Source organism: Lissotriton vulgaris, chromosome 3_1 (genome assembly GCF_964263255.1).
Source record: "Lissotriton vulgaris chromosome 3_1, aLisVul1.2, whole genome shotgun sequence".
In the NCBI taxonomy this organism is placed as follows: domain Eukaryota; kingdom Metazoa; phylum Chordata; class Amphibia; order Caudata; family Salamandridae; genus Lissotriton; species Lissotriton vulgaris.
In genome coordinates this window covers 1,292,336,552-1,292,361,112 of record NC_141689.1, presented here as the reverse complement: position 1 = coordinate 1,292,361,112, position 24,561 = coordinate 1,292,336,552, and positions in this window count along the sequence as shown.

Here is a 24,561-nt window from a genome sequence, read left to right as displayed (position 1 = left end):
CTGACCTCTTATTTCTTTCCATCTCATCATGTCTCTTTTAATAATTCTTGAGTCAGTATATATAGACTGCTGCATACATTCTTGGTTACATTTACAAGCCTCTTGGGCCTCTTTCTTGTTCTGTTATGTTTCATTTTTGGATGTAATGTTGTCAAACAAATAGTGGTGCAAATTGGAAATGTATTTGCAAAATGAGTCAGGATAGTCTACTGAAATGTGTGGTCATATACATGGAATATGTTTAGTCACTAAAATGTTTTACTGTGGTAAATGTGTTTTAGTGAAATGTATGGTTTTACATTTTTTCTCTAGAATCACAGTGAGCGTCTGTGAAAATTAAAGATTTACACTTGCACCCTTTTCTATAATCTCCGCTGTCTCTTTCACAGTCTACCTCTTTCTGCTTATAGTGTTCCCTCTCTTCTGATATTTTTCTTTATTTCCTTATTTTAATTTGTCTTTCGCCACAGTGCCACTTCTTCTCATACTCCTTCCTGTGATTTCAGTCCCCCTCAGTACTTGTTGTCTCTTTCTGTCTCCTAATAGTCCCCCTTCTTTTTATAGTCTATTCTCTGACCTCTTATTTCTCTCTCATCATATGTCTCTCTTAATAATTCTTGAGTCAGTATATATAGACTGGTGCATACATTCTTGGGTAGATTTACAAGCCCCTCGGGCCTCTTTCTTGTTCTATTGTGTTTAATTTTTCGATGTAATGTTGCCCAAAAAAATAATGGGGGGCAGAAACTCTAATTTCGGCCATACCTGGGACTATTGGGAATCGCCACACGCCACACGCCGCTGCTGGGGCCCATACGTGCCTGTTCCCCCTGCCGCCGGTGACTTCCAACTACACAGCCGCCGGGGAACTACAGCTCCCAGCAGGCCGAGCGGGTCACTTCCTAGCCCAGCGCGCCCGGAGGCGCAGATAAAGAGGAGGCTCCCTCGACGTCGCGGGACGCGCGCGGGACCGCTCCGGGCTAAGCCCGGGCAAAGGGCGGGCCCTCTACGGCCCTCAGCGGCACGAGAAGGACGGGGACGGGCTACTCCCCTTGGCATTCCTACAAGAGAAGGTATAGTGCCTATTCTCATTTGTAGACGACTTATGGATTTTCCGTTTCACCAACAAAGTCATTTTACATAAATCATGAATCATGACATCTAAGGGGGCCTATCCAATTTTCACTCAAAAACGTTGCCTGGGCCTGAACATGGACACTAACATCCAGAACCATAATACCCTTATCACCATCAGCGAAACAGATACCCATGATTGTTGTCAACCCCTAGATCCAACTCAAACCCTGCCACTAATCCCCGTCAGTTCGGAAAAAATGTCCTATTGGGAGGAACTAAATGCTTTGGGCGGGACTAATTTTCTTCCTATTATAGCTCCTTTCCCTGTGAAAGGCTTTACTATCGACCCTCACTCAGTTGGACCTCGCGATCCACCCCAATCACCCAAGGAGGATAGCAGCCAAGCTATTGGACCGTCACAGGGCCAAGCTAGTGGTCTGTCACAACGACAAAGTGCGAAAAGGAAGCACGACGGGGTTAATGATCACGAAACATAAGCTAAAATACAAAAACTCTGTACTGATCCCTCATTGCTTGCCATAAATCCAATTTCACCTAAGATGCACACCAAAACTCTGGATGACGAAGTAGCATCCACCCATTTGCAACTATTACTGCAGTTTGAAAAGATGCTAAGATCTGTAATAGCACCCCTGCTCGACCACATCAATATCCTAGGGGATAGGTTGACAAGACTAGAGACTATTATCAAAGCCAATTCTGGCCCTTCGGCAAAGACTGTGAGATCTAACTGTTCTACTCTCCCTACTGTTCCCAAAGTGCCTCACATTACAAAAACTGTTCCAATTGTAAATCAATCTCTCAATTGCCTACCTCACACTGTTACCAAAATCATTCATTCACCTGTGATCAATACCACTAAAAATGTCCCTATCGTTAGACAACCTCCCAAGAGACAACCGCCAACTGCCATCAAAACTGCCCGTAAATCTGAGTTATCTAAATACTCTGCGATTAGAGCAGAACCTAACAGAGTAGCTTGCATAGATTTGCCTCCCGAAGCCGCCCCCTTTGTGCTTGTTCTTGCTGGAGTACCTGCACCCATCCACGGGAAACTTGAAAGACATGAGGACCTATTGTCCAAGGTCCTGTTTTGGTTATCAAAGAATAGACCCCTCCCACCCAACAAAGACGGTGGCATTCTGTGCGTTAGAAGGGTGGGTTGGTTAGGGTCATCACCTAAAGAAATTCCCGGGGACCTAGTTCTAGTAAAATTTAGGGACAGGCACACAGTCCCCTACCTACGATCCTCCCAGCCCCATGAAAATGATGGCCCCATCTCAGTTTGGGATCTGTATGACATCTATCCGAGTACCCCACATATCCCCCCCACCAAGACTAACAGCCATACACAAACATTTGCTAGGTAGGGGTACCATCAATTTCCCTACCCCCATTAGATCAGCTCTTGTTATTAGACACTGACACTGAAACTTTATGAAATTCAGCATTATGTAAATATGTACCGTGGATTTATTATAGTTTGTGTTTTTATATTTATGTATACTTTTATGATTTCTCTAAGGAATCGAAATAAAGTTATTTGAATGAATAATGGTGTAAATTGGAAATGTATTTCCAAAATGAGTCAGGATTGTCTACTGAAATGTAGCGGTCATATATATGGGAATGTGTTTAGTTACTAAAATGTTTTACCGCCACATGCATCATTGGTACATTTTGCGATTTTTTATTTGCGAAATTTAGGGAATCGCAAGTAAGGAATCGCAAAATGGAATGCATCATTATTTTCGCAATTTTTATGCTATTCGGTAAAAATCGCAATTTTTACTGAATCGCATAAAAATGCGAATACTTATTTGCGAATTTGCATTTTTGCGAATTCACAAATAGCGAGATATCACACATGATGCATCTCAATACAATTACTGCCAGGAAGTTTGTGAAGCAATCAAATGCACCTGATTCCGCATTTGAACTGCAGGAGAGACTTCTGGCAGTTGGAGCTGTGCCTGTTGGTAGTGGAGGAGCCTGTGTTTTCTTCTGAAGTAATGGATCCAGAAAATTTGTCTGAAGAGCAGCATGCAAGGAAAAGAAAAGTGAAATTTAGTGACCAGGAGATAGAGATTCTTATAGAAGAGGTCACAGCAAGACAGGATCAGTTGTTTGGCAAACAGTCCCTTAAGGTGCCTGAAGGGGTCAAAAGGAAACTTTGGCTGGCAATACAAGCCAAAGTTAATGCAGTAGGCGTAGCACACAGAGACATCACCAACCTGCAGAAAAGATGGTATGATCTGCGCAGTTGCGCAAAAGAAAAAATTGCGACCCACATTCAGACTGCCAGTAGGACTGGTGGAGGACCTCCCAAAGACAAGCCAAATACACCCCTTGAGGACCTTGTTGAAGGAACCCTTTCCACAGAAGCGGTGATTGGATTAATAGACATTGACACATCAGAGCTACCAGGAACTTCTCAAGGTAAAGATGCTTTCTGTGTTTTTAGATGTAATATTTGTCTCTGCTGGCTATTCCAAACTACATCATAAGTGATGTTGGTTTGTTTCACCATCTGCTTCAATGTTTTACCTATGGATGTGTGTGCAATACTAATGTTCATAGTAGCTGCAATACATCATGGTACTTGTAGTTTCTTCTTGAAATATGCAGAAAACATTTGTTAATTGTGTTTTTCAAAAACAGAAAGAAATAAATGTAGTAATGGGCAACCATGTATTGAATATACAAATTAAGTACTTTATTTAATGCAACATAAAGTACATTTCACACATAGTAATCACATTTTTGCACTCTTTTAACCATAGATGCAGACCTGGACACACATTTCATAGACTTTGCTGAGTCTTTCACTGAGTATTTGCTTAATTCTGTTGAAAATCATTCTGAAGCATCCTCACCAACAGCCCAGAGAATTAATCCATGTCACTGAGTACGTCAACTTGCAGAGTCAGACAGCAATGTACCACAAAATGATATTGTTCAAGTCCAAAATACTCCACAATACCCTGCTCCTCCGCAAAGACAGCTTGGCAGACGTCGTAGACTGCAGCAATTTGTTAGGCGCAGGACACGTCATGGGCAGCGCAGATCAAAATATGATGATGACACCAGTGCAAGTGTGGTAGAATTGAAGCTTTTAAAAATTCACCGTCTGCAAGGAAAAGACATTCGGGTCATTAAAAGAACAAGCATTTGCAATGCAATAGGTCTCGCCTTAGGAAAGTTGGAGCTATTGGTATGGTAAATAACAAATTTTTTATTTATGTGTTTATTTTTTTAACTAACGTAATTAATAGCTTTGTCATTTACAATGCCAATAGTTATAACTTTCACAAATGTGACACCTATAGCATTGGTAATGCAACATGTTTTGTATTTACGTGACTTGCTCTTCACCAGCCGACCATCCAGCGTGGCCTTGAACTGGGCGGGCTCGGGCCTGCTGGCTTCCGCAGTCACAGGGCTGGCCTACGCAGTCACAGGGCTGGCCTCCGAAGTCACGGGGCGGCCCTCCTGCACCCAGTTCCGGAAGCCGCCGTTGAGCACCGATACCTGAAGGCCCGGAACATCCACGAGGCCTGCAGGGCATAGAAGGAGCCCAAATGGTCGCCGTCGTAGACCACCACGTGCGTGCTGTTGCCCCCGCCCAGGCTGCCCACGTAGTTGCCGAACAGCTGCTCGCCGGGCAGCATCACCTCGTAGATGTACTATACACACTTAATATGCAGCACTCCAGCCTGACCCTCGAGTTTCTTCAAGTTCCCGCCGGGCCGCCGCGCTGCCTGCGACGACCCGGAAGCGGTTGGGCAGCCGGCCAATCGCAGCGCGGCCCCAACCGGAAGTCCCGCCCCCATCGCAGCGCGAGAGAAAAGCCACTGTCCGAGGAGCCCCGAGGGCTCCTGATCGAGTCCCGGTCCCGAGATGGGGGACCGGGTGAAGAGCGGCCGGGCGCATGGGGAAGGCGGGGCTCTCATGTGGTGAGAGAGCCCCGCAAAGCGCTACCGCCGCCCGAGAGCCAGAACCGCCACCGAGCACCGCCAGAACAGGTGAGTGTGTTGAGGGAGAGGAGGGGTGAGTGGGGGGTGAGTGGGGGTGGGGTGTGCGTGTGTGTCTGTTGTAGTGTGTCTGTGCATTCGTGTGTCTGTGCGTGCGTGTGTCTGTCTGCGCGTGTGTCTGTTTAAGGGGGGTGCGTGTGTGTGTGTATGCAGTGTGTGTATGTGCGCATGCGTGCGTGAGCCTTTCTTTAAGGGGGTGCGTGTGTGTGTATGCAGTGTGTGTATGTGCGCATGCGTGCGGGAGCCTTTCTGTGCATGGGAATATCAGGCACGGTGACGCGACGTGCGCGCTCATGGGCTACAATCTCCAGATGGACAAGCTCGTCACAGTCTGCAGTCCACATTCCCCGGAAAGTGACAACATTAGTTGTCTCGTCTAGGGGAGACCTAAAAATTAGTAACATGAGTGTTGATTTTAGTGCCATTAGTAGAAGTTCATCACAAATATCTGCACTCATGGAAAATGCACATATGGTGTCCTCTGAAAAACTGGACAGAATAGCAGCTTCCATGGATTCCATGTGTGCACAAATGCAGGCACAATATTTATTACAGTCAAAAAGGTCAAACCGGTCATTCATCTCTATGCAATCATGTAGTAGGGCAATGAATAGACTGTGCATGAGCACAGCACAGCTTATCAAGAATGCAGTTGCCATGCAGAAGGGCCTGACAAAGTGATGTGATGATGTTTCCAGAGGAATGTTCTCACTCATGACTTTAACAAATAACATGCAAGTTGTGAGAAATAGTGAAATGCCTGTGAAAGGGGAGGTCAGTTATGGTGGGGCAGATGTAGCAGAGCAAGGGAGTAGTAGTCAAGTTGTGGAACGCCGCAGCAATAGAAAAAGTGGCAAAGGAACCAGCATGACCAAGGGCACTGACAATGTCACAAGTAAAGCCTTAGGGGTGAGAGGTAGAAGGAAATAGCATGTTTCCAAAAGTGACATGATACATTTGTCATCATAAGATTTATGCTTTTCAAAAATTTACAATAAATCAATACATGTAACTTTACTTTATCCAAGAGCCATTATGATGTCTAAATTTTCTTTTTCAATTCATTTCAAATAAAACTTAATAAACAGAACATGTCACCAAAATATCAGCATTGTAAGTGTCATACCTGTGTTAAAAGTAATGTTGTGTGATCTCTCCCCTCCTTCTCTTTCCCTCTGCAGCGTCTGGTCCATGTATTCTGGCTTGGGGTTGTTGGGGTTGGTTGTCATTGTTTTGCAAGACATCCTCAAAATCCAATTCAAGTCCTCTCTTAGTTGCTACGTTGTGCAGCATGGCACATGTTGCTATAATCTTACAGCAAACTTCAGGGCGATATTGTAAGGCACCTCCTGTTTTATGTAGTATGCGAAATCTAGATTTCATTACTCCAAAAGTTCTTTCAATGACATTGCGTGTTGAAATATGGGCATGGTTGTACTGTTGCTCTTTGCGAGTAGTAGGAGTCAGATAGGGTGTGAGTATGAATGATCTGACACCATAAGCACTATCACCTACAGTACATGAAAAGGTGGAATACAAGCTATTAGTGTTAATGCAAAGTATTATTTCACTACTTAATTATATTTCCATAAAAATCACTTACCAAGCAAATAACCATCACCAAATTCTCCAGCCAGTAGTCTACCATGAATAGCACTGTGTCTAAAAATGTAAGAATCATTTGCACTCCCAGGGAAGCTAGCAACTAGATCAGTGGTAATAGTTTTGGAGTTACATACAGCTTGAATGTTGAGAGAATGGTAACATTTCCGATTGCGGAAAATGTACTCATTGTCAGAAGGAGGACAAATAGGAATATGTGTGCCATCTATGCAGCCTATGACATGAGGGAAATGTGCCAAGTTGTAGAAGTCTAACTTGGTTTGAACCAATTCCTGCGCAGTTGTAGGGAAACTAATGTAATGCCTTATCCTTTGCAACATAGCATCTAGAAAATTATTTAAAAACCTAGACAGTGAACTCTGGGAGACCCCACCAGCAATGGCTATGACACCCTGGAAAGACCCCGAGGCAAGAAGGTGGAGCGAACAAAGTACCTGAACATGTGTAGGAATGGCTTGGTTCCTACGTGTCTGCTTCTGCAAAATTGGTTCCAAATCTGCAATCAACTCTAAAATAGAATCACCATTGAGCCTATACTTATCATATATCTCTGGCTCTGTCTGCCCTAATAAAGTTATGGCAATCTAAAAATTCTTTCACTAATCATCCTTCTCCTCCTAGCAGCTGCTCTCAACCTCATCCTACGTGCAACTACAATGACTGCAGCCATAGTGAATGTATGTAAGATGCATTGGTGTTCCCCTTATATGCCTTTCTAATCACTTTCACTTGATTCACTGTTAGAAAAAAAATACCACCAGCTCAGACCTCTTCTAAAAATAAGAATTGCAATTTGCGATTTCTAGGAAAATCGCAAATTGCGATTTTTCATGCATGCACTTTCTGGTATTGAAATTGCGATTCCTTATTTTTTGTGATTTCATTTAGAAATCGCAAACACTATTGCAATTCCTAATTTTGCGCTTTGGACTTTAACATTGATGCATCGCAAAATTCAATTTTGCATTCGCAAAAACGTCCGATTTCTGCAAATCACACCGTTTCCGAATGCAAAAACGAATGATGCATGTGCCCATTAGTGTGGTAAATGTGTTTTGGTGAAATGTATGGTTTAACATTTTTTGTCTAGAATCACACTGAGCGTACGTGAAAATTAAAGATTAACACTTGCACCTTTTTCTATAATCTCCACTTTCTCTTTCACAGTCTACATCTTTCTGTTTATAGTGTTCCCTCTGTTCTGATATTTTCCTTTATTTCCTTATTTTAATTTGTCTTTCTTCACAGTGCCACTTCTTCTCATACTCCCTTCTGTGCTTTCAGTCCCCCTCTTTACTTATTGTCTCCTGTCTCCTAATAGTCCCCCTTCTTTTTATAGTCTATCCTCTGACCTCTTATTTCTCTCTCTCTCATCATATGTCTCTCTTAATAATTCTCCAGTCAGTATATATAGACTGTTGCATACATTTTTGGGCAGATTTACAAGCTTCTTGGGCCTCTTTCTTGTTCTTTTGCGTTTCATATTTGGATGTAATGTTGCCAAAAGCAAAATGGTGCAAATTGGAAATGTGTCTGCTAAATGAGTCAGGATTGTCTACTGAAATGTAGTGCTCATATACATGGATTGTGTTTAGTCACTAAAATGTTTTACTGTGGTAAATGTGTTTTGGTGAAATGTATGGTTTACATTTTTTTGTCTAGAATCACCTTGAGCGTCTGTGTAAATTAAAGAATTACACTTGCACCTTTTTCCATAATCTCCGCTGTCTCTCTCACAGTCTACCTATCTCTGCTGATAGTGTTCCCTCTGTTCTGATATTTTCCTTTATTTCCTTATGTTAAATTCTCTTTCTCACAGTGCCACTTCTTCTCATACTCCCTCCTGTACTTTCAGTCCCCCTATGTACTTATTGTCTCCCTCTGTCTCCTAATAGTCCCCCTTCTTTTTATAGTCTATCCTCTGACCTCCTATTTCTCTCTCTCTCATCATATGTCTATCTAAATATTTCTCCAGTCAGTATATATAGACTGCTGCATACATTTTTGGGCAGATATACAAGCTTCTTGGGCCTCTTTTTGTTCTATTGTGTTTCTAATTTGGATGTAATGTTGCCCCAAAAAGTAATGGTGCAAATTGGAAATGTATTTGCAAAATGAGTCCGGATTTTCTACTGAAATGTAGTGGTCATATACATTGAATGTGTTTAATGACTAAAATGTTTTAGGTGTGGTAAATGTGTTTTGGTGAAATGTATGATTTAATTTGTTTGTCTAGAATCACACTGAGTGTCTGTGTAAATTAAAGAATTACACTTGCACCTTTTGCATAATCTCCGCTGTCGCTCTCACAGTCTACCTCTCTCTGCTTATAGTGTTCCCTCTGTTCTGATATTTTCCTTTATTTCCTTATTTTAATTTGTCGTTCGTCACAGTGCCACTTCTTCTCATACTCCCTCCTGTCCTTTTAGTCCCCCTCTGTCATTATTGTCTCCTTCTGTCTCCTAATAGTTCCCCTTCTTTTTATAGTCTATCCTCTGACCTCCTATTTCTCTCTCTCTCATCATATGTGTCTCTAAAATGTTTTACTGTGGAAAATGTGTTTTTGTGATATGTATCGTTTACAATTTTTTGTCTAGAATCACACTGAGCGTCTGTGTAAATTAAAGAATTACACTTTTTCCATAATCTCTGCTGTCTCTTTCACAGTCTACCTCTCTCTGCTTATAGTGTCCCCTCTCTTCTGATGTTTCCCTTCTTTCCTTATTTTAATTTGTCTTTGTTGACAGTTCCACATCTTCTCATACTGTCTCCTAATAGTCCCCCTTCTTTTTATAGTCTATCCTCTGACCTCCTATTTCTCTCTCTCTCTTTATATGTTTCTCTTAATAATTCTTCAGTCAGTATACATAGACTGATGCTTACATTCTTGGGCAGATTTACAAGCCCCTTGGGCCTCTTTCTTGTTCTATTGTGCCTCATTTTTTTCGATGTAATGTTGGCAAAAATATAATGCAGCAAATTGGAAATGTATTTGTAAAATGAGTCAGGATTGTCTACTGAAATGTAGTGGTTATATATAATGGTTTCAGCAGTCCCTTAAACATTTTAGTGTGGTAAATGTGTTTTGGTAAAATGCATGGTTTTAAATAATTTGTCTAGAATCACACTGAGCATCTGTGTAAATTAAAGAATTATACTTGTACCATTTTCCATAATCTCCGCAGTCTTTCCTTATAATCTACCTCTCTCTGCTTATACTGTCTTCACTCTTGTGATATTTTCTCTCTTTCTTTATTTTCACTTGTTATTCCTCATAGTGTTGCTTGTTGTCATAGTTCCTTCTGTACTCTTAGGGGGTCATTAGGATCACGGTTTTTGGGACTGCCCGCCATAAGGGCGGGGGTCCCATGGGGGGGTATTAGGATGGGTTGGTATTAGGATGCGCCCACCACAGTGGCGGTTGCATCCTGCATTTTTAACATTGTGGCGGGCGTTGCTCTCTGGACCGCCCGCCACAATGCTAAAAATGCATGTATGCTTTTGCATACACAAAGCGGCAGGCACCGCAGGCTATACAATATCATTAAGGTTATCTTAATGCTGCAACGTTGTGGAGCTGATGGAAGGAAATTGGAAACTTTAATTAAGCATTTTGTAGCTGCTCAAGTTTCAATATCAGGAAGAACTTTTGTAGCTTTTGCAATTATTTTTCATGATGGACCTTCTACAACATCTGGACATTACACTGTTTATTTAAAATGTTTGAAAGGTTGGATACATTGTAATGATACTCAATTAGTTTTTTAAGCAACGTTTGCCTAAAGAGTTACCAAATTCTTATCTAATATTTTTAAAGCCAAAATGTTAAGATATAAATTTGGCCTTTCAGGATTACTGCTGGTAAGGTAGATTTTTCTGGTGTTGTAGAGTATTTTGTAACTGAGGGTGAGGAGCTTGAAGGTAATCCTCTTGTTGATGTTGAGGAAGAATAGGTGTATCATGTAGTGGGTGATGTGGCTGTAGCAGGGGATATTGTAGATCAATCTGGTGGAGGTGCATTGGATTGGTTGAAGTCGTTATAGGTGTTTGGCTGGAATTCTTGTGTAGAGTGTGCTGCTACAGTGTAGTCTGTTTCTTCTTGTTTTCTTTAGGATATTCTTGTAAATGTTGTAGAGAATGTGATGGGTGTTATAGTAGTATGAGGAAATGCTGTATACTTGTTTACACTTGTAGAGGGAAGAGTTCAATATGAATCATAGAATGTGTACATGGTCTGTAGGTGTTGGTAATGTTCACAGTGTAGTTGACCAGCAGGAGTTATCTGAAGTTAAGGGGGTGAGTTTGAGGATGAGTATCTTCATGTTGTATGAATTCATGTTTACAGAGCTGCTCCTTATCCACTTGGTGACTTCCTTAATTGTGTCATGGAAGTTGTTTTTTGTGGTATGTGACTCCTTGGTGAGGAAGAGGATGAGCTGGGTGCCGTCGATGTAGAAGATAATGTTGTGGTTGAGTTGGTGGGCCATTTGTGTAAGGGTGGCCATGGAGATGTTGAATAGCGTAGGACTGAAGAATGAGCAGTGGAAGATGGTGCAAATGATGTCAGTTGTTTTGGATCTGAAGGCTGGGAGGCAGACGCTCTATTCTATTCTATTCTATTCTATTGAACAACTTTTAAACTAAGAATTTCACACATACTATTTGGCCTTCGGGAAAAGTATGTGAAACTCTTAATGACTTTTTGTTGTAAATTTTGACTGCATATATTTGTTAGTAATATTATTTATAATGGAAGAAAATTATTGATAGTGTTTTGTTTTTTCAAGATTGTTTGCCATACCTCATAGTTACGTAAGAAATTGGTCTTAGAAAAAAATATTTAAGATTATTTTTTTTTTTAGATAATCTTCTTGATTGTCTTTTTTGGTCCACTGTTATGTGATGAGTACTATTGAACTCACTGTTTCTAGTGAATTTCAATATATTCTGAGAACAGCAAAAAAGGCATCTGAAATCCTTTACAAATGATTTTGTGTTGTAAAAGATAAATTGTAACTGTATTTTTTTGTCTTCTACAGATGCTAAATTTATAATTATTATTTTTTTAATTTATTATTTTGAAAGTAAGTATAACTAACTGTTAAAAATGATCGATGGGATGTACTTCTACAGAGCTGAAGTAAGAGAACGTCCATGGTGTACAAAAGTGTGTAAAGACGGTTTCTATCTTTTAAAGATTTTTGAATACATTTAATAAAATATATACTAAGTGTACCTGTATACTTTGCATTTAACTACAACACATCAACTACTTTGGAACTAGTAAGGTGAATAGATATTTTGTACTTTTTTTAGTACAGCATTTCATTATAATAGCCTTAGTCTTTTCTTATAGTGATAAGGAGTGACTGGTTTGAAAATATAATAAGATTATATAACTAAAAAAATAATATAAGCAATTTTATTAATATGGTCTTTTAGAGTAGTTGACAATAGTATTTGTAAATTATTTTTTAAAGGGAAAATTAGTTGATAAAGCTAGTTGTGTATTAAGTATTAGGAAAAACGATAAAATTAAGGGTTTATGCTTTTCTACAAGGAACAACAACCTTTAAAAATCACTATGGAAGAAGAGCAGAAGTATGTAGAAGAAAGTATTGAAATTTCTAACGGTTTAATAGAGGAGTTAAATGTACCTTTTATTGATTGTGAAAATGAAGATGAAATATTGCTGGAGATATAAGCTGCGATTCTTTCGATAAAACAATGGATGAGGATTTTATTGAAGCTTTAGAGGACCATCAAGTTACTTGAAAAGACTTTTAAAAGTTATAATGAAGACATTGAAATTTGAGACAAAACAATGTTAGAAGCTCTATTAAATTATGAAATGTTATAGGAATACATTTATGATTTAAGATTAAAAATGGTTTGAGAGACTCTTCTTGTAGAATTGTAATTATTCTGGTAGTATCCAAGTACTCATGGTGCAAAGTGGGCCTTAGGACATGGACTGCTTCAAAGCTCTATAGATTATGTATGCACTCTTCTATGCACTAGCAAAGTTGTGTTTACAGCTTTTATTTCCAGGTCTATATTCCTTTGTCTCCCTCCCTCTATCTCCCCCACTCTCCCTTTCTGTTTGTCTCCCATGGTTCCCCTCTTTCTCTGTCTCCCTCTCTCTGTCTGTTACCCTTCCTTTGTCTCTCCCCATCTATCTTTGTCTGTGTCTGTATTCCTCCCTCTGTCTCCCTCTCTGTCTCTCCATCTCTGTCTGTCTCTGCCTCTATCTCTCTGCCCCTGTCTTTTTCTCTGTCTCTATCTGTCTGTCTCTGTCTTTATCTCTGTCTCTCTCCCTCTCTCTCTGTCTCTCTCGCTCTCTCTGCCTCCCTCTCTCCCTGTTTTTTTCTGTCTCCCTTCGTCTCTCTCTCTGTTCACCTTACTCTCGCTTGCTCTCTACCTCTCTCTTGCTCTATCTCAGTCTGTGTCACTCACTCTCTATGTCTCCCTCTCTCTCTGTTGCTACAAGGTCGCAGAGGGGGAAGCCAGCATGTTTTGCAATTTTCTTCCAGCAAGAAACCCTCCATTAAACCCCAGTGAAGTTGAGTTCTATACTGGTTTCTACCCTGAAAGGGGTTTCCTAGAGCCCTTTGCAAGAGCAGATATCTGCAGTGTAGAGACCACTAACGCAAGAAAAGCCAAGCCTTGATCCATACGCAGAGAACTGTTTCAATAGGGTTTACTCTTGTTAAATTGTGCACAGTTTTAACTTACAACACATCATGAATATTCTTCCATCAATAAATAAGAGAGCAAGCTGAGAGAACGTGCCTTGAATTTTCAGAGAGCAGCCATAGAACGTGTCTCAAATGGTTCTATGCAGAATAGCTCTGGTGTGCACTAAAAGTGAAGATAAACTATGAACGCATGGACACACATTTTTACCGTGGCATGCACACTGTACATCCAGCTTCTCTGCAAGAGGCTTCCCTGGCTTCTCTGAGCACAGGCCGCCGAGGCCAAGGTTAAGGCTTTGTTCTGCAACTTCAAGACTCCGAAAAAATGTCCACAAAAGGAATTGCAGAACCCCGATTAACACTGAAAGCCTTTAGTGTGCTTTTTTTGTAGCTGATAGACAGAAGACATTTCCCTTCGTCTAGCCTGGACATGAGAGCTGTTAGCACTGCTGCACTTCACAGGTGTTTCAAAGATCATAGAGCAGAGTGTCAAGGAATGCCTCCTAATTAGCAGCCATTATGAGCTAAGTTGTTGCGACACACCCACTATTTGTAGGTGACACAGTACTGTGTTGGGACACACAGTTTGGAAAGCTCTTCCTTAGGCCATGGACTGCTTTAAACCTGTATAGACCATGCATGCAGTCTTCTATGTACGTACAAACTAGTCGTTTATACTTTGAATTCCCCAGTCTGTATCATTAGATGTTCAGCAATCAGTCTCATTCTACTGTTTCATGAGGCTATTTGTGCCATCAGAAAGTCACTCTTTGTGATGTTCCGTGTCACAGCTTTCTACGTGATATTTATCAGGCACATATAACTCAATTTGTTTTGCATACAGCTACATGATGAATATCAGACCCTTTAACATAGTGTTCTGTGTTAAAGGGAAATGCATAGGTGTTGCTGGGAGCATTCACAGCAACACATATAGCATTTTGACACTGCCCCAGATTTATGAGAAATTGTAAATTTGAGGCAGTGTCAAACGCTTACACCTTCCAGGGGAAGTGTGAGGGAGGCACAACAATGAAAAATAGTTTTATTTCTGTTTGTTTCTCATTTTTCAATGTTTACTGCATTCTTCAGCACAAATAGAAAAAAGACAAGTCTTGTGTGTGTTTCCCTTGATTAATAAAAATAATTATCCCTGCAACACAGGTACCCTTGCACTATTGTACAAAGGTTCCTGCGTTGGCACAGGCACACCATTGAGTTAAGGTGCAGGGGAAAAGGAGAGGCATGTGCCGTATCTTATACATACGGCACATTCAACTCTTTTTCATTTTACTTAGGGAAGTGCAGCAGGAACGCCTGCTGTACTTCCCTACGACAGAATCTCATAAATGAGGTGCTATGTCAGTAGCCAAGTATTCATAGTGCAAAGTGGGCCAAAGAGCAAGGAGTTCCTCAAACCCCTATGGACTATGCACACACTGTTCTATGCACCTGCAAATTTGCCTTTTATGTGTTGAATTCCACAGTCTCTATCCTTACACTTTTACCAAACACTTTGTCAATCTTTGTATACTTTTATAGTAACTAATTCATCATTGTGTAGTGAGGTATTCAATACATTAAAACACTAATCAGTAGATGTACATTAAGTGGTATATCCCCATAGATATGCCAGTTATTGTGCAGTATAGCATCACCACCATTGATGCACTGTATTTACAATGTGTTGCACTATGGGGCAAAAACGGTTCAGATATGTGATGTATCTGTGCTGTGAAGATGGCACATTGTTTGACTTGTATTGCAAGTGCAATGCCGCTCCAGCAATGATGGTGGGGCCCTATGCTCATAATGCTGTGTGAATCCTTACACCTGCTTCAAGCAGGTGCAGGGTTTTGATGCAGCAGAAGTCCAAAACTGTCTATGAAAGTGTTTATGAGGTAAAGTGGGCTTAGGGTAAGGGCTGTTTCAAACCCCATTTGTCTATGCATGTACTGTTCTACGTACCAGCAAATTAGTGTTTTATACCTCAAATTCCCTAGTCTCTCTCCTTACACTTGCAGCAAACACTCTGTCATTGCTGATTTAGTATTGTATTGAGGTATTCATTGCAATATCCTTATGTATGCACTGTGTTAACAAGGAAGCTGTTATGGATTCAATCATGCAGTCTCTTTGCAGAAAGGTAATTATACAGTCAGTACCCAAGTAATTATAGAGCAAAGTAGGCCTTAGGCCATGGAGTGCTTTAAAACTCCTATGGACTATGCATGCAGACTTCTATGCACCTGCACATTTTTTTTTTATACCTTCAATTCCACACTCTATATCAATATACTTATAGCAAACACTCTGACATTGCTGTACTTATCTATACAGTGTTGTAAAAGTGAAGCAGTTACACATTCAGGTTTACACTGTTTGCAGAAGTCGTATCATCCAGTTAGTACTGAAATATTTGTCTAGTAAAGTAGGCTTTAGTATATGGACTGGTTCAAACTCCGGTTTTCTATGCATGTACTCTTCTATGCAACTGAAAACGTGTCTTTTAAACTTTTCATTACCCAGTCTCTAAACTTATACTGTTTCCAAACATTTTGCTACTGCTGTTTCATTATTGTACTGAGCCATATAGAATATATGCTTGTTTGTACACTGTATGAAAAGTTAAGCAGTTATATATTCAGCTCTACAGTCTCCTTCAAGAAGTGTAATCATTCTGCCACTTTCGAAGTAGTCATGCAGCAAAGTTGGCCTAAGGGTATGGACTGCTTTAAACACCTATATATAACAAATGCACTTTTCTAAACATCTGCAAACTTGGCTTTTAAAGTTTGAATTGCCTAGCTTCTATTGTGAGACTTCCTGCAAACATTCTGCTACTGCTATTTCAGTATTGTAATGGGTCATACAGCAGTATGTTCTGATGTATGCACTGTTCTAAAGGTGAAGGTGCTATATATTTAGCTAGACAATTTCCTTGTAGAGGTGTAAGCATTCAGTCGGTTCCCAAAAAGTTATGCACCAAAGTACGCCTTAGGTAATGGACTGCTTCAAATCTGGATAGACTATGTATCCTCTGTTCTATACACCGGCTGACTTGCCTTTTATACCTTCAATTCCCCAGTCTGTTTTCTTAGACTTTCAGCAAATAGTCTCATACAAGTGTTTCAGTATTATTGTGAACCATACAGCACTATGTGCTTATCTATACACTGTTACACTGTTCTAAAAGTAAACCTGCTATACATTCATCTAGACAGTCTCCTTGCAGAATTGTAATCATTCATGGCCTCATTTATGAGACTTTTTGCACCATTGGAACGTCACTTTTTGTGATGTTCAGTGGCACAGCGGTCAGCATGATATTTATCAGGCAGCACTAAGGCATTTTTTTTTGGTGTACTGTTGCCTGATAAATATCAGCCACTTTAATGCAATATTCTGCGTTAAAGGGGTGTGCAATGGGTGTTGCAGGGGGTGTTCCCAGCAACATCCATGGCCTTTTGACACTGACCCACATTTATGAAAAATCGTAAATCTGAGACATTTCCAAAAACGTATGCCTCTCCAGCGGAGGCGTAAGGAAGGTGCAACTGGGAAAAATAGTTTTATTTCTCTTCATTTTTTCTTTTTCTATGTGTGCTGCTTTCTGCAGCACACGTAGAAAAATGAAAGGTTTCTTGTGATTATTTTTCTACAGAAAGGTTTCCCTACCTGTACAAAAATAATCATCCTTGCAACGCAGGCACCCTTGCACCATTGTGCAAAAGTTCGTACTTTGGTGCAGGCAGACAATTGTGCGCTGGCGCAAGGGAAAAGGATAGGAATGCACTGTATCTTGTGGATATGGCACATTCCTGCCTTTTTATTTTGCCATAGGGAAGCGTCGTATAAAGGCCTGCTGCACTTTTCTACAGCAACATTTCATAAATGAAGCCTATGTCAGTAGTCAAGTATTCATGGTGCAAAGTGGTCCTTAGGGCATAGAGTGTTTTCAAACCCGTACAGACTGTGCATACAGTGTTCTAACTACCTGCATATTTGCCTTATTTATATTGAATTTCGCAGTTTCTATCTTTTCACTTCCACCAAACCCTCTGTTACTCTTGGTATAGTTTTCTAGTGACTCATTGATCAGTGTGTAGAAAGGCATTCACTACATTAAAACAGTAATTAGTAGTTGTACAATAAGAGGTATATCTCCAGAGATATGACAATTATTGTGCACTGTGACATCACCACCATGGAAGCATCGTATTTACAATGTGGTGCACTATGATATGTGATGTATCTGTGCTGTGAAGATGGTGCATTGCTTGACTTGCATTGGAAGCGCAATGCAGCTCCAGGAATACTCTTTGGGCCATATGCTCATAATGCTGTGTCAATCCTTACACCTGCTTTGAACAGGTGCAGGGTTTTGACGCAGTACAAGCCCAAAAGTGACTGAATCACTTCTTTTAAATTTCACTTAGTCACTTTTAGGAGGCATTCCTGCACCAGAACACCCCCCACCTGTGCAGGAAAGCCTCCTTCTGGCGCAGGGCTTTACAATGTGACGCACCTTCCAATTATGTCACATTGCAAATACCATACATTATGCCACATCCTTTACACCACCGGTGCATCACACATGTGATGCAACGGTTGTGTAAAAGAGGCATAAGGGGGTTGTAGAACCACCCCTAATACAGGCAGTTTCACCAATAGTGGAAATTGAAGCATAGAGTTGTAACATTTATATGCATATGTTATATTCAAGTGTTTCGGAGGTACTACAGTATACTATAGGTAAACACCTTATAGGTTCATGCTGTAGCACATCCTTATAGTTCTGCACTTTCACATTCACCATACACTACTAACGTATTGATTCATTCATTTATGAACTACACATTCATTCTGACAAACTTTTATAGACTAACATAGAAATATAGTTCTTTTTTTAGACCAGTAGAGGTAGTTCTGAAAATAACCTTTTTTTGTCTTTGTTGTTTTATATTTTTTTTGTAGTTTTTTCAACAAGTTTTTTTTCTTTAACTAGAAAAGTGGAACTTTTGAAACCAAAAAACTGTGCACCAGGAACAAAAAAGTTTTTAAAAATGTATTTCTAAGGGCAACGGTGCTGCTCTTGCCTCTTCACAATCAGGTCCACAGATTGCTCACCATAGCAAAGCATTTCTATGCAACGTTTACAGTTGAACATTATTTCAGAACACTGAGGAACAATAATAGGATGTGGAAACCATAGGTTTCACACACGTTATAGTTAGGAATAAGCATTTAAAAGACCTTAGAAATTCACTGAAAAAAATATAGGTTTCACACATGTTATAGTTAGCTGGACATTTCACTCATACAAAACCATTGAAATTCCTCTGTTATAGCTAGTTTGGCTAACTATAACTCGCGCGCCCGCAATGCACTGCTGATGACGTCACATATTACATCACTCATGACATGGTGGTGACATCACTCATGACGTCACTGATGACATCATCCTTGTGAAAGAGTGGCAGATCTCCTCTCACCCTAATATAAACTTTGATACACACATTCAAAAATAGAAACTACATTTTTTTTTAAAATGGAGATACCAATACCAGTTACAACAACCTATTAGGTAATTCCAACATCTACATAAATATCCACTCATTCACCAACAGTTCTATATAGTCACTCATACATGTACTCAATCATTATATGTACTCATACACCTATATATCCTGTTACGCACTGATACTCATCCATAGAGTTACTCACACACATACTCACACATGCAAATAAACTATCAAACATCCATTTACTTGCATATACAGCTATACACTCATCACAACACTTACTTCTACAGAAACGTACACACACTTACTCTCTTGTACAATCACTTAAAGAAACACATACTTTTTTATACAGGAACTCTTCCAATCTCTCACTCTCACATATACTCACTTATATACATCAATACTCACATATCCTAGTGTAAAACATATTTAGTTACTCATAAAGATACTATTGAGACAGTCATTCACTCACTAACACACCCATAGACACACTCATCCACCCATACATCCTGCACACATGCTGTTTCCAAAACACATACAAACAGTGAGTCAGTCAGTCATGCATCTGTGCGCTAAGTAATACCCCCATCAAACCATACAGACACTCATTCTGATACTCAAAAAACAACTAATAACCCATTTAGACAGTCATGTAGCTACTCACCAACCCATGCAGCCACTTATACACAAAGTGAGACACTGATACAGATATTTACATATTTAAACATTACTCGCTAATACATGTATTCCCAAAGATACACTTAATAAGTCAGTTATACAATCAACTTTACAAATAAAACATCCATTCAGACACTTATTTACCCATGTATTCTTCTATCGAACTTTAGATATACATATATAAAAAATATCGATTTTTCAGGAAGACACACATTCACTGGATGATGTCATCATTGATGTCATCAGTTATGTCATTTGAGATGTCATCAGTGATTTCATAAGTTATGTCACTGACCATGTCATGAGTAATGTAATATGTGACGTCATCAGCAGTTCATTACGGGTGTGCAAGTTATAATTAGCTGAACTAACTATAACGGGGGAATTTCAATGGTTTTGTGAGAGTGAAATGTCCAGCTAACTTTAACATGTGTGAAACATGTGTTTTTTTCAGTGAATTTCTAAGTTTTTTTTTATTCTAATTCCTAACTATAACCTGTGTGAAACCTATGGTTTTGTCAGTGAATATATATATATATATATTCAATGGAAAAACCATAGGTTATAGTCCATATATAGTTAGGAATTTGCATTTACAAAACCTTGAAAATTCAATGAAAAAAACATTAGTTATAGAACATATATAGTTAGGAATTTGCATTTACAAAACCTTATTTTACTCGCATAAAACCATTGAAATTCCATATATAGTTAGATGCGCTAACTATATATCGCGCACCCGCAATCCACTGCTGATGATGTCACATATTACATCATTCATGACATGGTCAGTGACATCACTGATGACATCACTGATGACATCTCAAATGACATCACTGATGACAACATCCAGTGACTGTATGTTTCTGTAAAGTTAAAATATGTCTTACATATTGAAGAATGAGTGGATGTATAAGTGTCTGGATGAAGGATTTAGTAGGTGCATGACTGACTGTATGAGTGAGTGATTAAATGTGTCTCACTGAGTGCATGGGTTAGTGACTAAACTGTCTTAATTTGTGCATCATTATGTCTGTTGTTCTGTAAACTGTTGCATGTGTTGATAAGTAGCTATATGAGTAACTATATGGGTTATTGATTGGTTGCCCAAGTATTTGTATGGGAGACTGAGTGTGTGTGTGGGTGGCTGGGAGGTGTGTGACTCTGTGCATAGATGTGTGAGCAGTTGATTCACTAGATGTATGGTTTCAAAAGTGCATGTGGAAACAGCTGTATGGGCGGTTGACTGTGTGCATGAGTGTATTGGTGAGTGAATGGATATCTCAGTGCTACATGTCAAAGTAAGTACATATGTAAAACACAGTACATGTGAGAGTTGACATATATAAATAATTGTGCAGAAGAGCCAGTGAATGTGTGAGTGGCTGTATGGATCATTGTGAACTTGTATCAGGGATTGTATAAGAGAATAAATATGTGTTAGTATATGTTTGAATAAGTAAAGTTTGTATAACTGTATAGTTGAGGAAATGGAGGTGTGATTGATTCTTTGCATGACTGACTAGGTGTGTGAGTAACTCCATGGATGAGTGACAGTCTGTGGGTGTCTGTTTACACTGATTGTATCTAAGGTTATATTAGAGTCTGAAGAGGTTCATCGTATTATCACATGAATGATATCATCAGTGATGTGATCAGTAATGTCAAATGAGATGTTATCAGTCATTTTATCAGTGATGTCATTTGATATGTCATCAGTGTTGTCATCAGTGATGTCATTTGAGATGTCATCAGTGATGTCATCAGTGATGTCACTGACCATGTCATGAATGATGTAATATGTGACATCATCAGCAGTGGATTGCGGGTGCGCGATATATAGTTAGCGCATCTAACTATATATGGAATTTCAATGGTTTTATGCGAGTAAAATAAGGTTTTGTAAATGCAAATTCCTAACTATATATGTTCTATAACTAATGGTTTTTTCATTGAATTCTCAAGGTTTTGTAAATGCAAATTCCTAACTATATATGGACTATAACCTATGGTTTTTTCATTGAATTTCAATGGTTTTTTGAAAGCTAATATCTGTATCTGTAAAATGTATTCTTCTTTAAATCTTAAAATATATTTTACATGTTTTTTATACATTTTTTTTATTAAAGAAATTTTGTTGCGCTCCTAGTCCGCGAACCGGTCAGCTTCCTGTTAGCTCAATTTAAAGCCGCGACTTGTTGCGCGAACCGGTAATCGTTCCTTTAGCGTAACTGTTACGTTATCATGACGTTTTGCGTTGTCGCGTAATATGTTATCCGACGCGCCAATTTAGCGGACCCGGAAGCGGTCCGGAAAGCGGCGCAAAGCGCGAAACGTAAAGACAGCACGTCATGTGACTTTTCATTGGTTCATTTCACTTTTGGTTTCCTAATGATGTAATACTAGGTCATGTGATCTAAAATTAACACTTTTCATTGGTTTAGAACTTTTGCTTTTCCCAAATGATGAAAACCCCTCCTTCTTTCCTCACTCTGACTTTCATCTTGGTGAGAGAAAGACCCTTTTACATTCTAGAGAAATGGCTTCAGTTGTTGCTTCTGGTAGTGTTCCCCCACCACCACCTCCACCTCCTCATGGAAAGAAAGGACCACCTACTCAACCAATCTTTGAAGAAGAGGAAGATCAGGAAGAGGAGGAAGAGCCTGAATTTTTGCCTGAGGAGCCCAGGAGGTACAACAGAAAGGAAAATTTAATCTGGCAATTTTTTAAATTTCCACCAGGGCAAAAGAAAGTCAACGCAAGATATGTCTTTTGCCGTATCTGTGATGAACGCCTTTCAAGGGGGACGGACAAAAAATATAGTTTTGGAAATTTTACAATGCACAGGCACATGAGTAGGTGGCACCCAAATAATTATAGTGCTGCTCAGCTTCGCAACGAACAACAAAATCCCCGGCAATAGCAAGAAGATCTGTCGTGCCGGAAATATCGGGACCAGAGGCAAGGGAGTTGATCCCGAATATTCAAATGGACATGGGGGAAGTGAAACAAATGTGCATGTGGTGCAATCAAATATTATGCTACCGAGAAAGTAGCATTACTCTTATAATAAGAGCAATCAAAAATCATGTATGTCCAAAACGCCCCAAAAAATTAATTCTTCTTTTTTTTGTTGCTCCTGTTGAGCCCTTTTCAATGAATCATTTTTGTTTCCCCCCTCCCCCCAAAAAATAAAAAAAATTACAAAATGTTCAGAAAAAAACAAAAAAATATAAAAAATGTTCAGAAAAATAATTAAAAAAAATTAAAACAACAAAAACCAAAAAAAAAGTTCTTTTCAGAACTACCTCCCCATTATAAAAAAAAATTGGTAGAATTTTTGGAACTCTGCCAAGCTCTATTTCTTTTAGTTCGCTCCCAGTTCGCACTCCGGTACGCGAACCAGGAGCGAACCAAAAAAATTTAAAAAAAAACAAAACAGTAAGTATAAGGAAAGGAAACAGACAGTTATGTTACAAGAAAGACAGCTATAGGGAGTAAAGAAAAGATACTGTTACCCGCAATTCACTTCTGATCATGTCATATATTACATCATTTTTTACATGGTCAGTGACATCATCAGCAGTGGATTGCGAGTAACAGTATCTTTTGTTTACTTCCTATAGCTGTCTTTCTTGTAACATAAATGTCTGTTTCCTATCCTTATACTTACTGTTCTTGTTTTAAACATTTTTTGAGATCATTCACAAACAGTAACATTAATAGAGACAGAATGAGTGAATAATAATGAAGAAGTATGAGAAGAGAGGGAGTGAGAAAAATACTGGAAGGAGTAGAATAATTAAGTAATAGAGAAAGGAATGAGAGAAGAAGCAAACACAGGAAAGTAAAGATTAAAGAAATGAAGCAGTAGAACTAATAGATGTTAAATGTGATAGAGTAAATGATTGATTGAGGGTGACGATAAGGTGTGTCCTCTGTAAAAGTTTGTTTAAGATGAAGCGTACTCAGGGTTGCATATCAAATTTATGCTTGTTGAAGAATACAGAGGAGATAATACATGTGAAGACCTACCATTGTAGTAAAACATGCCCACTTATTACATCATTCATAACATAGTCAGTGACATCATCAGCAGTGGAATGCGGGTTAAAAAAGTAGAAAACATTTACCTTATAATTCTTGTTAACTTTTAAAGAAAATTTTTCATACTTTCAATCTGTAAAAGAGAGAACAAACATTTCCAAAAATATTAAAACATGTATTTAAAAATTAGAAAAAAGAAGGGAAAAGGTTCAAGAAGAAACAGTTTTTAAACAACTTTGACACTTACAGAAGCCTCTGCTTCTCTACGACCCCTACACAATCCTAAAGATATTTATTTTAAACAAACAGTATCTTCATGCTGATGAAATGAGGCCTATTTTGCAACATGGTGCTTCTTTTGCATTGCTGATGTCTCACAATAGTGATGCAATAGCAGCGCAAAAGAGATGTAAAGCCATCATAAAATTGTGTCTAACATTTTAAATGATTGTTTCAGGATGCAAATAAGATGTGTGCTTTCAAGAGCTTTCTTTGAGGTGAGGCCTATTACTTTTTTTTAAAAAAAACAGTACCCAGAAGTACAGCACTGTAAGCATTAAAATTGACACTTACAGAAGACTCAGTTTCTCCATATCTACCTCACATTTCTAAATGTATATCATAAGTACAAAAAGCAGAACATTAATTATACATGTTAAATGGTTTATTTTTGCTGTTCTCAGAATGTATCAAATTTCACTTAAATCAGTGACTTGAAGGTATTCATCATGTAACAGCGGGGGAAAAAAACACAATCAAAATGATTGTGGTTAAAAAACCCATACAACCTAAGAAATCTGAATTCAAAACTCCTTAAAATTAACTTACTTTCAATGACGTCGAAGGATCACCTATGAA